We start from the raw sequence: 13,242 nt of genomic DNA, 5'->3' as shown, positions 1-13,242 counted from the left end.
AAAAAAAAAAAAAAAAAAAAAAAAAAAAAAATACAATCTGATCCAATGCTAATAATAATAAAATAAAAAATAAGAAAAAAACTGAGGTTCTGTCTCTTCCTTAAAACACTTTTCCCACCTGCTTGCTTGCTTTTTTTTTTTTTTTTTGAGACGCAGTCTTGCTCTGTTGCCCAGGCTAGAGTGCAGTGGTGCAATCTCGGCTCACTGCAACCTCTGCCTCCTGGGTTTGAGCAATTCTCCTGCCTCGGCCTCCTGAGTAGCTGGAATTACAGGCGCCCACCATCGCGCCCAGCTAATTTTTGTATTTTTTAGTAGAGACGGGGTTTCACCATCTTGGCCAGGCTGGTCTCGAACTCCTGACCTTGTGATCCACCTGCCTTGGCCTCCCAATGTGCTGGGATTACAGGTGTAAGCCACTGCGCCTGGCCCTCCCATCTGCTTTCTAAGACATCACCCTCTTGGTTTCCCCCATCTTACTGGCTGCTCCTTCTCAGTCTCCTGTGCTGATTGTTCCTCATCTCCCTGACATCTACACACTGGACTGCTGCAGAAAGGACTTCTCTATTTACATTCATTCCTTTGGAGATATCACCCAGTCTCATATCTTTAAATACCACCTGCAAATTGATGATTATCAAATTTATATCCTTATGGACTTCTGGACTTCTCACTTGAACTCACTTTAACTGTCTATGCAGTATCTTCACTTGGACGTCTAAAAGGATTTCAAATTTAACATTTCCAAGAATCCTAATCTTCCTCCCCAAACCAACCCCTCTTGCAATATTCCCCATCTTGATAAATGTTAATGCCATTCTTCTAGTTGTTCAGGCCAAAACTCTAAAATAATCCTTATTATCTATTTCACACCCTTAAATTCCTCAGTAACTCTCCTGGCCCTATTCTCAAAATATATTCAGTATCTGAAAACTTCTCTCCACCTCCCACTGCCACCCTGGTCTAAGTCACATCATCTTTGACTAATTCAACAATACTGAATTATTCTAATAGCCTAACTGGTCTCCCAGTTCCTGCCACTGCACCATTTACAGGCTTGTCTCACAGTTTTCCTTTTAAAATATAAATGATTAAAAAATAAATCATTTAACATCACTCCTCTGCCATAATCCACCCAAATACTTCCAACTGCACTTAGAGTAAAAGCCAAAGTTCCTACCATGGCCTTCAAGTTCCAATAACCTACTATGTAGTCTTCAACTCCTACTACTGTGCCCCAACTTGCCTCACACTTCTGCTACACTGGCCTTCTTGCTCTCCTTCAAACAGACCAAGCATACTCCCAGCTTATTGTATGTATGGCAGAGCAGTTAAGAGCACAGACGTCAGAGACAGAATGTCTAGGTGCAAAGTCTGAGTCCATCACTTACTAGCTGGGTGAGCTTCAGCAAGTTACTCAACCTTTCTGTGTCCCAGTTTCCTTATCTGTAAAATGCAAATAATAAAAGTAAACCTCATAGAGTTGTGAAGATTAAATGAGTATGTGTATATATACACAGGAGTATATATATATATGAGTGTACACACGCACACACATTAACACCTAATACAGTGCCAGGTATTTGAAGCACGAATGTTCACTACAACAGCGATCATTTTGATAACGATGGCTCTCTTCCACAGCATGTAAAGATGGGCAAATTAAAAAAAAAATTATTGAAATATAGCACAAAGAAAAATACACATAAATGTACAGGTGAATGAATTACATAAACTCAACACCAATGTACTCACCACCCAGACCAAGATGCCCTGTCAGCACCCAAGAAGCCCTATCTCATGCTATTAACCCTGCATAGTTCCTCTTAACCACTATCTTGACTTCTAACATTACAGTTTAAGTTTTGCCTGCTTGGCCGGGCGCGGTGGCTCAAGCCTGTAATCCCAGCACTTTGGGAGGCCGAGACGGGCGGATCATGAGGTCAGGAGATCGAGACCATCCTGGCTAACACGGTGAAACCCCGTCTCTACTAAAAAATACAAAAAACTAGCCGGGCAAAGTGGCGGATGCCTGTAGTCCCAGCTACTCGGGAGGCTGAGGCAGGAGAATGGCGTGAACACGAGAGGAGGAGCTTGCAGTGAGCTGAGATCCGGCCACTGCACTCCAGCCTGGGTGACAGGGCAAGACTCCGTCTCAAAAAAAAAAAAAAAAAAAAAAAAAAAAGTTTTGCCTGCTTGTAAGGCTTCTTATAAATGGAATCACGCCCGGGCGTAGTGGCTCATGCTTGTAATACCAACACTTTGGGAATCATGGCTGGGCATAGTGGCTCACGCTTGTAATACCAATACTTTGGAAAGCCAAAGCAGGAGGACTGCGTGAGCCCAGGAGTTTGAGACCAGCCTGAGCAACATGAGACCTCATCTCTACAAAAAGTAAAAAAATTAGCTGAGCATGGTGGCATACACCTGTAGTCCCAGACACTTGGGAGGCTGAGGTTGGAGGATCGCTTGAGCCTGGGAGATGGAGGCTATAATGAGCCGTGATTGTGCCACTGTACTCCAGCCTGGGTGACAGAGTGAGACCTTGCCTCAAATAAATAAAAATAAAATGGAATCATATATAACGCCTTCTTTTGTGTTTGACCTCTTTCACTTAACGATGCTTGTGAGACTCATCTGTATTATCAGGAATAGCTGTACTCTGTTTTCACTGCTATGTAGCATTCCTTTATATGAATATACCATAGGTAAGGGATATGAATTGTTTCCAGTTTTTTTTTTGCTATTATAATAATGACAGCACTGAACATTCCTGAGCCCTCCTTGGTATACATGTATGCATATTCCACTGGACATCACCTTGCAATAGATTGCTGGGTCAAAGTGTTTGCACTGCTAAACAGTTTTCTAGAGTAGCTATAGCAGTTTATACTCTCACTAGCGAGCATGAGAGTTACCATTGCTTTACATCATCAATACTTGCTATATTTGATCCTTTTTTTTTGAGATGGGAGTCTCCCTCTGTCACCCAGGCTGGAGTGTAGTGATGCAATGTTGGCTCACTGCAACCTCTGTCTTTGGGGTTCAAGTGATTCTCGTGCCTCAGCCTCCCATGTAGCTCGGGTTACAGGCTCATGCCACTATGTCTGGCCAATCTTTTAAAACGTATCTGTTCTGGTGGGTGTGTAGGAGTCTCTCATTGTGATTTTAATTTTATGTTCATAATTACTAATGAAGTGGCACCTTTACACATGTTTACCGGCCATTATCTTTTATGAAAGGTCTGTTCAAGACATTTATCCACTGTTCTATAGGGTTGTCTGTTCTTTTCTTATTGACTTGTAAGGCATTCTTTAATTTTCTGTATATTGGAGGAGTAGGATTTAGTACTTTACTCCTGCATCCCCAGAACCTAGAAGACAGCCTGAAACATAAAAAGCATTAATATTTTGTACATGAATGAATGTTTGACTGTTTGTTTTCAGATCCTAATCATAACTGTTTCTACAATTCTGCCTCATGATCTGACAATATATGGTGATTCCTAACCTCCAATCCAACCCAAGGAGGTTCTAAAATGTTGACTGCCCAACAATCTTTATAAAGTAGAACTCTGTCTGTAACACTCTCTTGGATACATCTGTCAATGGCTTCCTACAACCTACAAAATAAAACCTCAACCCTTAACCAGGCATTCCAGGTTAACTTCCCCAACTTACTTTTCTAATATGCTTTCCCTATCTTCCAAAACATGTATTTGTGGTTATGAAAAACAAAAAGGTCAACTGGGCACTAACCACAAAAATCAGGAGGCAATTATTAATTTATTTTCGTTCTTTTGCTCTAGAAAATATCTCTGAAGCAGAGGCAGCAGGATGTGCAAAAGCTCGTAAACAAGAGGGAACAAAGTGGGGTTTTAAGTCTTAAGTAGTCTGGTGCTGGTGAAGAATAAGAAGGGAAGGAGGCCAAAACAACAACAGGGAACAGAGCCTATGACTCAAGGATCTTATATTTCCTTCTATTTAGCACTAATTGCTTTATATATGTACATAAGGACATTCATTTAATTTTGTTGAAAAAATAAATCACCGAATTGTAACTTGATTCTGATTAATTCTATCCAACAACCTGCCTGACATTTATATTCCTCCCTCCTCCAAAAAGCCAAGCCTAACAAAAATTCTAGAAATACTTGTAGGTTTTCCAACTATTTCATAACTTATCAACTCCGTAAGTCATATGAAAAATTTTCAACTTTATGTTAGGTGGTCATCTATCAGAATTACCTGTATCAGGCTGGGCACCTTGGCTCATGCCTGTAATCCCAACACTTTGGGAGGCTGAGGCGGGCGGATCACTTGAGGTCAGGAGTTCAACATAAGCCTGGCCAACATGGTGAAACCCTGTCTCTACTAAAAATACAAAAATTAGCCAGGCATGGTGGTGTGTGCCTGTAATCCCAGCTACTTGAGAGGCTGAGGCAGGAGCATCGCTCTAACCCAAGAGGCGGAGGTTGCAACGAGCTGAGGTCACGCCATTACACTCCAGCCTGGACAACAGAGCGACACTTTGGCTCAAAAAAAAAAAAAAAAAAAAAAAATTAAAAAAAAGAATTACCTATAACAGAACGTACTTATAGCAGCATGTTTAGTAAAGCTATAACAAATTTGAAATAAGTTTATAATGTATCTGGTTCAATCATTAACAGTTAACACGTTATGTTGTACACACACATTATGTTGTACAGTGTTACACTATTACTTTGCTTTAATAAAATTTTACACTTTGACAGTGCTTTATGTCTTCAAAGTTCTTTGTTATTATTTAATTTGATCCCAAAATAATCCCAATATGTTACCACGACAAGCAGGCATAATCTCTACATTTTACATTTGAAGAAACTGAAATGGAGGGAGGTTATTACATGCCTTGCTCAAGGACAGGGGGCTAAAAGTAGGCAAAACTAGGGAACCAGGTCTTCTGACTTCTATACTGCATTATTTCTACAATCCATACATCCTTTAGGGAAGCCTTGCGTATAACATTCTTTGTTCATTGGTAAGTTATTAAATATTAGCCCTTTAGAAAATGTAACAAACATGGTAACATTATTTACAGCCAAACCCACTCCTCAACCTATGGCAAAAATCTACTAATTTTGGAAACAGCACCCTGCCTGTCAGCATGACAATGTTGCCTTATTATTAGTAACAGTGACTAAAAATTCTCAAATGATTTAACACATTTCTGAGCCTCTTAAAAAATTAAATGTACATTATTTCTATAAACTAACTCTAATAAGCTAACTAATTGTGACATTACATGCTCTATCTAGTTTGGGCGGAATAGCCCTAGTCTGGCATTTTGCCCAGATGGCTCGAATTTACATACAAGTTTTAAATCTTTAAGAAATCCTAGAAAAATAAATTTAGAGACTTAACTTCATAAAACATGAACAATTTCCATAAGTCACGGTGTTCTACAGGCCATAAACTAGTCTATGATTTTTCTTTCATTTTTAAATCCCCTCTCTTAAGCATAAAGCACAAAGGACAGGCAGGACCACAAAAGAGAAAACATAGGCAGAGAGAAGGAAGCAGCAGATTACTAAAGGGCATGCACTTCGTCTTGTAAAAGCAAACAAAGAACTTCATTTTCCAAGAGTCAAAGGAGACAAGAAATGTTAGCAATGGAAAACTGATCTTGCAGGGGTCGGTAATGGTACCAATTTTTTACCATCTTTTTCTTTTTCTGCCCTTTAGATATACAAACAATTGACCTTAAAGAAAAGTAACCCAACTCCTAAATTCCTGGAACCTCATGGTTTCTTTAATGAAGTCTGATATAGGATCAGCCATGAGAAGAGTCTGATGTAAAAAATATGTAAAGAATTGTATGGTTGGGTGCAGTGGCTGATCCCAGCAGTTTGGGAGGCTGAGGTGGGAGAATCACTTGAGTCCAGGAGTTCAGGACCAGCCTGGGCAACAAAAGGAGACTCCCATCCCCGACAAGAAAATTTTAAAATTTGCCGGGCATCGTGGTACACACCTGTAGTCCCGGCTACTCAGAAGGCTGAGGTGGGAGGACAGCTCGAGCCTGGGAGGTCAAGGCTGCAGTTAGTTACGATCACACCACTGCACTCCAGCCTGGGCGACAGAGACCCTGTCTAAAAAAAAAAAAAAAAAAAGAAATGTAGAGGATAATTTTTGTTTGTTATAGATTACAGTAACAAAAATAACTAACAAATTAAAGCCTCGCGATTTTTAAAAAAATGTATTAAATTCAACATAGAACAGATCTGAATTATGAAGATCCCAGGTAACAGTTAATTACCTTCAGCCACCTCAGGCAATTATTAAAGACATTTTGTTGGTAGAAAGGCACCTGTCAAGTACTATTATGCATCATTCCCTCTACAAATCCAGTCAACTCAAAAAATAAGCTGACCATACACCTGTCTCAAGAATCTTTATTCTCTCAGATTTTCACACCTTACTTTCAGTCTTTTGTCAAGATTTTTGACCAGCAAATTACAGTAAATAATTAGATACCACTTTCAAGTCCTTATGTCAATTAAATGCTCCTCAGGTACTGCATGTACTCTTCTTTAATTGGGGTTTTAAACTTTAGAAATACCATTCACTTGTTTCTATAACAATGTATGTAGTCTTTTTTTTTTTTTTTCTTAAATCTCTTTAAGAGAGACTAAAGAGGCTGGGTGCGGTGGCTCACGCCTGTAATCCCAGCATTTTGGGAGGCTGAGGAGGGTAGATTACCTGAGGTCAGGAGTTTGAAACCAGCCTGGCCAACATGATGAAAGCTCGTCTCTACTAAAAATGCAAAAATTAGCCAGACGTTGAGGCACACACCTGCTACTTGGGAGGCTGAGGCAGAAGAATCGCTTGAACCAGGGAGATGGGAGTCACAGTTAGCCAAGATCATGCCACTGCAATCTGCACTCCAGCTTGGGCGACAAAATGAGACTTTGTCTCCAAAACAAAAACAAAAACACAAACTTTATCTCCAGTGTGGCAGTATTGAAAAGGGGGCCTTTAAGCGATGATTGGATAATGAGGGCTCTGCCCTTATTAATAAATTAATCAATGTATGGATTAATAAAGGATAAACAGATTCATGGGTCATCATGGGAGTACAACTGATGGCTTTGTAAGAGGAAGAGAGATCTGAACTTAGCACAACAGCACATTCAGCCCCCTCACCATCTGATACCCTGCATCACCTAAGGATTCTGTAGACAAGAGTCCTACCAGCAAGAAAGCCGTTCCCAGATGCCACCCCTTGACCTTGGACTTCTCTGCCTCCAGATGTGTAAGAAATAAATTCCTTTCCTTTATAAATTAGCCAGTTTCAAGTATTCTGAAAATGGACTAAGACACCTTCCTGTGCCCCATACGGCCAACTGGTCACCAGGACCTGACCATACCGCTCTGTAATCTCTAGAATACTTCCATTTCTCCCCCAACTAATTACTACTTCCCTTGACTGGATTACTGCCAAAGCCTCCTCAACTGACTTCCATCCTTCTACAGTGTTAGGTCTCCAATCCTTCCTGGCTGTAATGTGAAAAATGTTTGTGTTCTCTAGAAAACAAAGTCTAATTATGAGCCTTTGATGGTCCAGTCCCCTTTTTTTCCCAATATAAAGTCAAAACTCCTTAACGTAAAACAGAAGACCTTGGCCAGGCACGGTGGCTCACACCTTTAATCCCAGCACTTTGGGGCCCAAGGTGGGTGGATCACCTGAGGTCAGGAGTTTCAGATCAGCCTGACTAACACAGTGAAACCCCGTCTCTACTAAAAATACAAACAATTAACCGGGCATGGTGGCAGGCACCTATAATCCCAGCTACTCAGGAGGCTGAGGGAGGAGAATTGCTTGAACCTGGGAGACGGAGGTTGCAGTGAGTCGAGATTCCGCCATTGCACTGCAGCCTGGGGGACAAGAGTGAAACTCCATCTCAAAAAAAAAAAAAAACAAAAAACAAAACAGAGGGCCTTGTATGATTTGCTTAACTTACCTCTATTGGCTCTCGAATTTCTTTTAGATCCTCAAATGTACCATACTATTTTCATAAATGTTTGGCACAACCTCCCTCTTTCCTTATGCTTGGCTTGTGACTATTCAACCTTTAGGTCTTAGCTTAAACGTTCAAGGAATCTTCCTTGATCTCCCATGTGCTCGCATAGTATATTTTATTCCTGCCACCACACCATTTATGACACTGAATTGTCACTGCCTGTTTACCCTTCTCTGAACTGCAAACTTTGAGACAATAAAATTTTCTCTCTTGTAGCTTAGCCTAGTGTTGATCCATAGCTGATGCTCAATAAATATTTTTACACATCATGAATACAAACTGACTTTGGAGTTAGACATACATTTCAATTCTGGTTCTGTCACTTATTAGCTACGGTGATCCTTCCTTGATCAAATTACTTTATCTTTTCTAAGCTTGAATTTCTTTTTTTTTTTTTTTTTTGGAGGAATAATACCTATCTTGCAAGGTTGTAAGAATTAGCTGATATCATATGCAAAGCAATCATAGCACATACCTGAATGACAGCAGTGTTTGCCTTGGTTAAAACTTACGGCTTCAAGGACAGAATCCGACTAGAGGTAGCTTAAGCAAAAAGGGGATTTTTAAAAAATAAGTTATAGGAGTGCCTCATGGAATTCAGGGTCATAAGAGAAACTAGAACCAGCAACCCACGTTGTGGAAATTTAGTTTGTTTCTTCTCTGTTTCTCCTGGTCTTTCCATCACTTCCCTTGCTTCCCCATTTTCTTTCCCCTCCCCAACTACCTGGTCCCTCTTCCACCCCACTCCCATCTCTCCATCACCCACTCCATGTGTTTTATCTTAGTCTCTTTCCATCTTTCATCTTTGCTACTATGCTCATGTGCTTCATTCTTCTCTCCTGTGGCACAATGGCCTTTTCAGCTCTTCATAAGGTAAAACATGGCTGGCAATAGTCCCAGAGTTATGATTTTCATTTTACAGCTAGGCTGAGGAACCATAAATATAAATTCCAAATTCCTAAAGGACCCTGGCCCAGCTTGGATCAGCTGCCTCCCTCTGGGTCAGCCCTCACTAGCCAAGAGGCAGGATCACCAATGGAACATGGCAGATCCCACCTGAACCATGAGATGATGGGAAAGGTCCCAGAAAATGAGAGAGTCTGGGCAATCAAAACATTTAGGGCTCACTACTCCATCTACTCAGTAAAAGCTATTAACATTTCAAGAGAATTGTTTTACTTAAGTGAATTAGCTATAATAAAAATATATTATTAATTAGTCACAAGTTTAAAGTTAACACATCTATGATTTTAAATCTTACATGAATGGGAAATGTGTGACATCAATATAAAATATGTAAAAAGGATTATTTTTTCTTTTTAATTTTAACTTTCTGAATTTTGAGACAGAGTCTCGTTCTGTCACTCAGGTTGGAGTGCAGCGGCACAATATTGGCTCACTGCAACCTCCGCCTCCCAGGTTCGAGTGATTCTTGTGCCTCAGGCTCCGGAGTAACTGGGATTACTGGCATGCACCACCATGCCCGGCTAATTTTTGTATTTTTAGTAGAGACAGGGTTTCGTCATGTTAGCCAGGCTGGTCTTGAACTCCTGACCTCAAGTGATCCACCTGTCTTGGCCTCCCAAAGAGCTGGAATTACAGGCGTGAGCCATCACGCTCGGCTAACTTTCTGAATTTCTGATCTCAATAGCTAATGCTGCAAAACAGACTACAAAGGTTAACTTTTTTTTTTTAAGAAAAGTATGTAAAGATATCCTAAAAATACTTTTAAAAATTATATAGTCACTAGGTTTGGTGGCACATGTCTGTAAGTCCCAGGTACTCAGGAAGCCAAGGCAGAGGATCACTTGAGCCCAGGAATTTGAGTCTGCCTGGGCAAAATAGCTAGACCCCATCTCTTAAAAATAAATAAATAAATAAAACATGATACCGCATATTTTAGCTAAAGACCCAAAGAGAAAGTTGAGAAAATATCTCAAATATACATTTAAAAATTGAAACTAGTATACCCTAAATGTCTTTCCGAAACCTTGTTCCAAACTGAACAGAAAACTCTTCTTAGTAAAGTAGGGAAACACACACACACACACACAAAATAATCACAGCTCTCAAGAAATTAATATGAATGCAATGTTATAACAAAATTGAATCTGAAAGCTCAATTGAGTTGAATTGGAAAAACCAGGAGAAAAAAAGGTAGAAGTCTGTAAGCTCGTAGCATATTTGCTTCCCATTCCCTACTCACAACAGATTTTTCTAAGCTTCTACATATATCATCAATTTTTCTTTCTTTCTTTCTTTCTTTTTTTGAGATAGAGTTTCACTCTTATTGCCCAGGCTGGAGTGCAATGGTGCGCTCTCAGCTCACTGCAACCTTGCATCCCAGATTCAAGCAATTCTCCTGCTTCAGCCACCCAAGTAGCTGGGATTACAGGCGCCTGCCACCATGGCCAGCTAATTTTTGTATTTTTAGTAGAAATGGGTTTCACCATGTTGGCCAGGCTGGTCTTGTATGCCTGACATCAGGTGATCCACCCACCTCGGCTTCCCAATGTGCTGGGATTACAGGCATGAACCACCACATCCAGTTCATTAATTTTTCATGTTATTAATATTTGTAACAGACAATAAACACTAAAAGCTTTTTTCTTTTGGGAATAATTAGAAAAATCCTTTTCCTTATATTAAACAAAACAGGCATAATACTGATGGAATTTTCTCAAATTTCATACTGGCAAAAAAATATTCATTTTAAGACACATGTTGTCATATACACGGCCCAACTTTTCTTGTAATTTTAAATGTCCATGGGACAATTACTAAATAAAATGTCTAACTTATTCTTATGTTTTAAGAAAAATTAGGATGAATAATTCAATTTTGTTTTCATTACAAGTTTTCTATATGCTCATATTAAAATGTAAATAATAAAGGTGTATGTAAGTGTGTACACTGGATGCACTAACTGATTTAATCCAGGCAATAACCACTGAAGATATGTGTTATTATTCCTGTTTTACAGAAAAGGAAACTGAGGCCGGAGAGGTTAAATAGGTTTTGGTTCTATGTCACAAAACTAGTGACAGAGCCAGAAGCTGAGAATGACCTCAGAACATTTCAACTCAGTGTCCATTAATTATTGCTGCTACAACAAATTACCACAAATGTAGTGGCTTAAAACAATACAAACGTATTTATCTTACAGTTCAGAAGTCTGGCACCGGTGTCACTGGGCTAAAATCAAGGTGTCAGCAGGGCTGCATTTCCTTCTGGAGATTCAGAGAAAATCAGTTCTTGCCCCTTCTAGCTTGTGGGGGCTGTCCACATTCCTTGGCTCACAGACTCCTTCCACCTTTAAGCCCTGGAATGTTGCCTCTTTCTGACTCTGCTTTGTTGTTACATTTCTTTGACTTTCCTGCTTTTCTCTTCCACTCCTAAAAACCACTGTTACTCTCTATTGTGCCTACCTGGATAAGCCAGGATAAACTCCCTATTTTAAAATCAGCTGGTCAGGAACTTTAACTCTACCTGCAACTGTAACTCCTCTTTACCATGTAACCTAACATATTCAAAGGTTCTGAGAATTCACAGAGCATGGACATCTCTGGGAGCCAAGATACTGCCTACCACAGTACCCATGTTTATAATCAGTATATTACAAAAATCATGCTCATCTATTAGGGTTCAGAGAGTCAGTATGCTTCCATACTAAGCAACATAACTTAAATTAGGAGGATCACGGGTGTCCAACCCTTTGAATGTGAGGACTATTTTGCTTATCTGTGGTGGCGGATATCACAAAAGTTATGCACAGACCTTTTTTTTTTTTTTTTTTAACCTCATCAGCTATCGTTAGTATTATCGTATTTTATGTGTGGCCCAAGACAATTCTTCTTCCAACGTGGCCCAGGGAGGCCAAAATGTTGGACGCTGGTGGAAATTATTAAAAACCAAGTGACTGAGTCAATGGAGTTAACTCATCCATCTAAATAAGTCTTAAAAGGAAACAAGCCAATAAGAGACACCATCTTCCCCTTCCCTCACCAAGCTTCTGAAGTATAACACTGAGTGTTAGGGGCAGAAAGAGGAACAAGTAAAGCTGGGCTTGTTCTAAGTAGCTGGAAGCAGAGAGAAGCACTCTAAAAGGTCTGAATCCTGGTGGTAGGGCTGTGGTTGGCATTATATTCAGCCTGTTCAGATGATACTCTACGCTACGGTTTGAATATCCCCCAAAGTTCACGTGCTGGAAGCTTAATCCACGATGCAACAGTGTTGAGAGGTGGGATCTTTAAGATGTAAATAGGTTATGAGGACTGTGCCCTCTGAATGGGTTAATGTCACTATCATGGGAGTGGGTTTGTTATAAAAGCAAGTTCGTCGAGACCAGCCTAAGCCCAGTGAGACTTTGTCTCTACAAAAGGAAAAGGAAAAAAAAAAGCCAGGCACTGGTGAGCACCTGTAGTCCCAGCTACTTGGGAGGCTGAAGTAGGGAGGAATGCGTGAGGCCAGGAGTTCAAGGCTGCAGTGAGCCAGGATGGTGCCACTGCACTCCAGCCTGGGCAAAAGAGTGACTCTTTTTTAAGAGTCACTCTAACCCTCTCTCAGCCTCTCACCTTCCACCATGGGATAACGCAGCAAGAAGGCCCTTGCCAGATGTCAGCACTTTGGTATTGGACCTCCCAGTCTCCAGAACTGTAAGAAGTAAGTTTCTCTTCTTTATAAATTACCAAATCTGTGGTATTGTTGTAGCAACACAAAATAAACTAAGAAACCTTAAGATGCAATTGCTCTTCAAATAACCTCTAAATGAGAATTTGACAGGAAGCTGGTCTCCACATAGAAATTACTCAAATCGGCCGGGCGCGGTGGCTCAAGCCTGTAATCCCAGCACTTTGGGAGGCCGAGACGGGTGGATCACGAGGTCAGAAGATCGAGACCATCCTGGCGAACACGGTGAAACCCCGTCTCTACTAAAAAATACAAAAAACTAGCCGGGCGAGATGGCGGGCGCCTGTAGTCCCAGTTACTTGGGAGGCTGAGGCAGGAGAATGGCGTAAACCCGGGAGGCGGAGCTTGCAGTGAGCTGAGATCCGGCCACTGCACTCCAGCCCGGGCGACAGAGCGAGACTCCGTCTCAAAAAAAAAAAAAATAAATAAATAAATAAATAAAAATAAAAATAAATAAAATGCCCCCCCCCTAAAAAAAAAAAAAAAAAAAAAAAAAA

At 40.4% G+C, this 13,242-nt stretch overlaps 1 protein-coding gene across 2 annotated transcripts in view; it reads right to left on the bottom strand.

The window, feature by feature from the left end:
• YES1 (YES proto-oncogene 1, Src family tyrosine kinase) overlaps positions 1-13,242 on the bottom strand; it is an 89,055-nt gene that overhangs the window by 47,395 nt on the left and 28,418 nt on the right. The window contains exon 2 of one of the 2 annotated variants that reach the window (XM_025365480.1): positions 1,389-1,443. The exons of the other annotated variant lie outside the window; for it this stretch is intronic. The gene's annotated coding sequence lies outside the window, so the exon portion shown is untranslated. The remainder of the gene's footprint in view (positions 1-1,388; positions 1,444-13,242) is intronic. 2 annotated transcript variants of the gene reach the window in all.

The sequence above is a fragment of the Theropithecus gelada genome, chromosome 18 (genome assembly GCF_003255815.1).
Source record: "Theropithecus gelada isolate Dixy chromosome 18, Tgel_1.0, whole genome shotgun sequence".
Lineage (NCBI taxonomy): Eukaryota > Metazoa > Chordata > Mammalia > Primates > Cercopithecidae > Theropithecus > Theropithecus gelada.
Note: the sequence above shows the minus strand (reverse complement) of the source record. Positions and strands in the feature narration are given on the sequence as shown.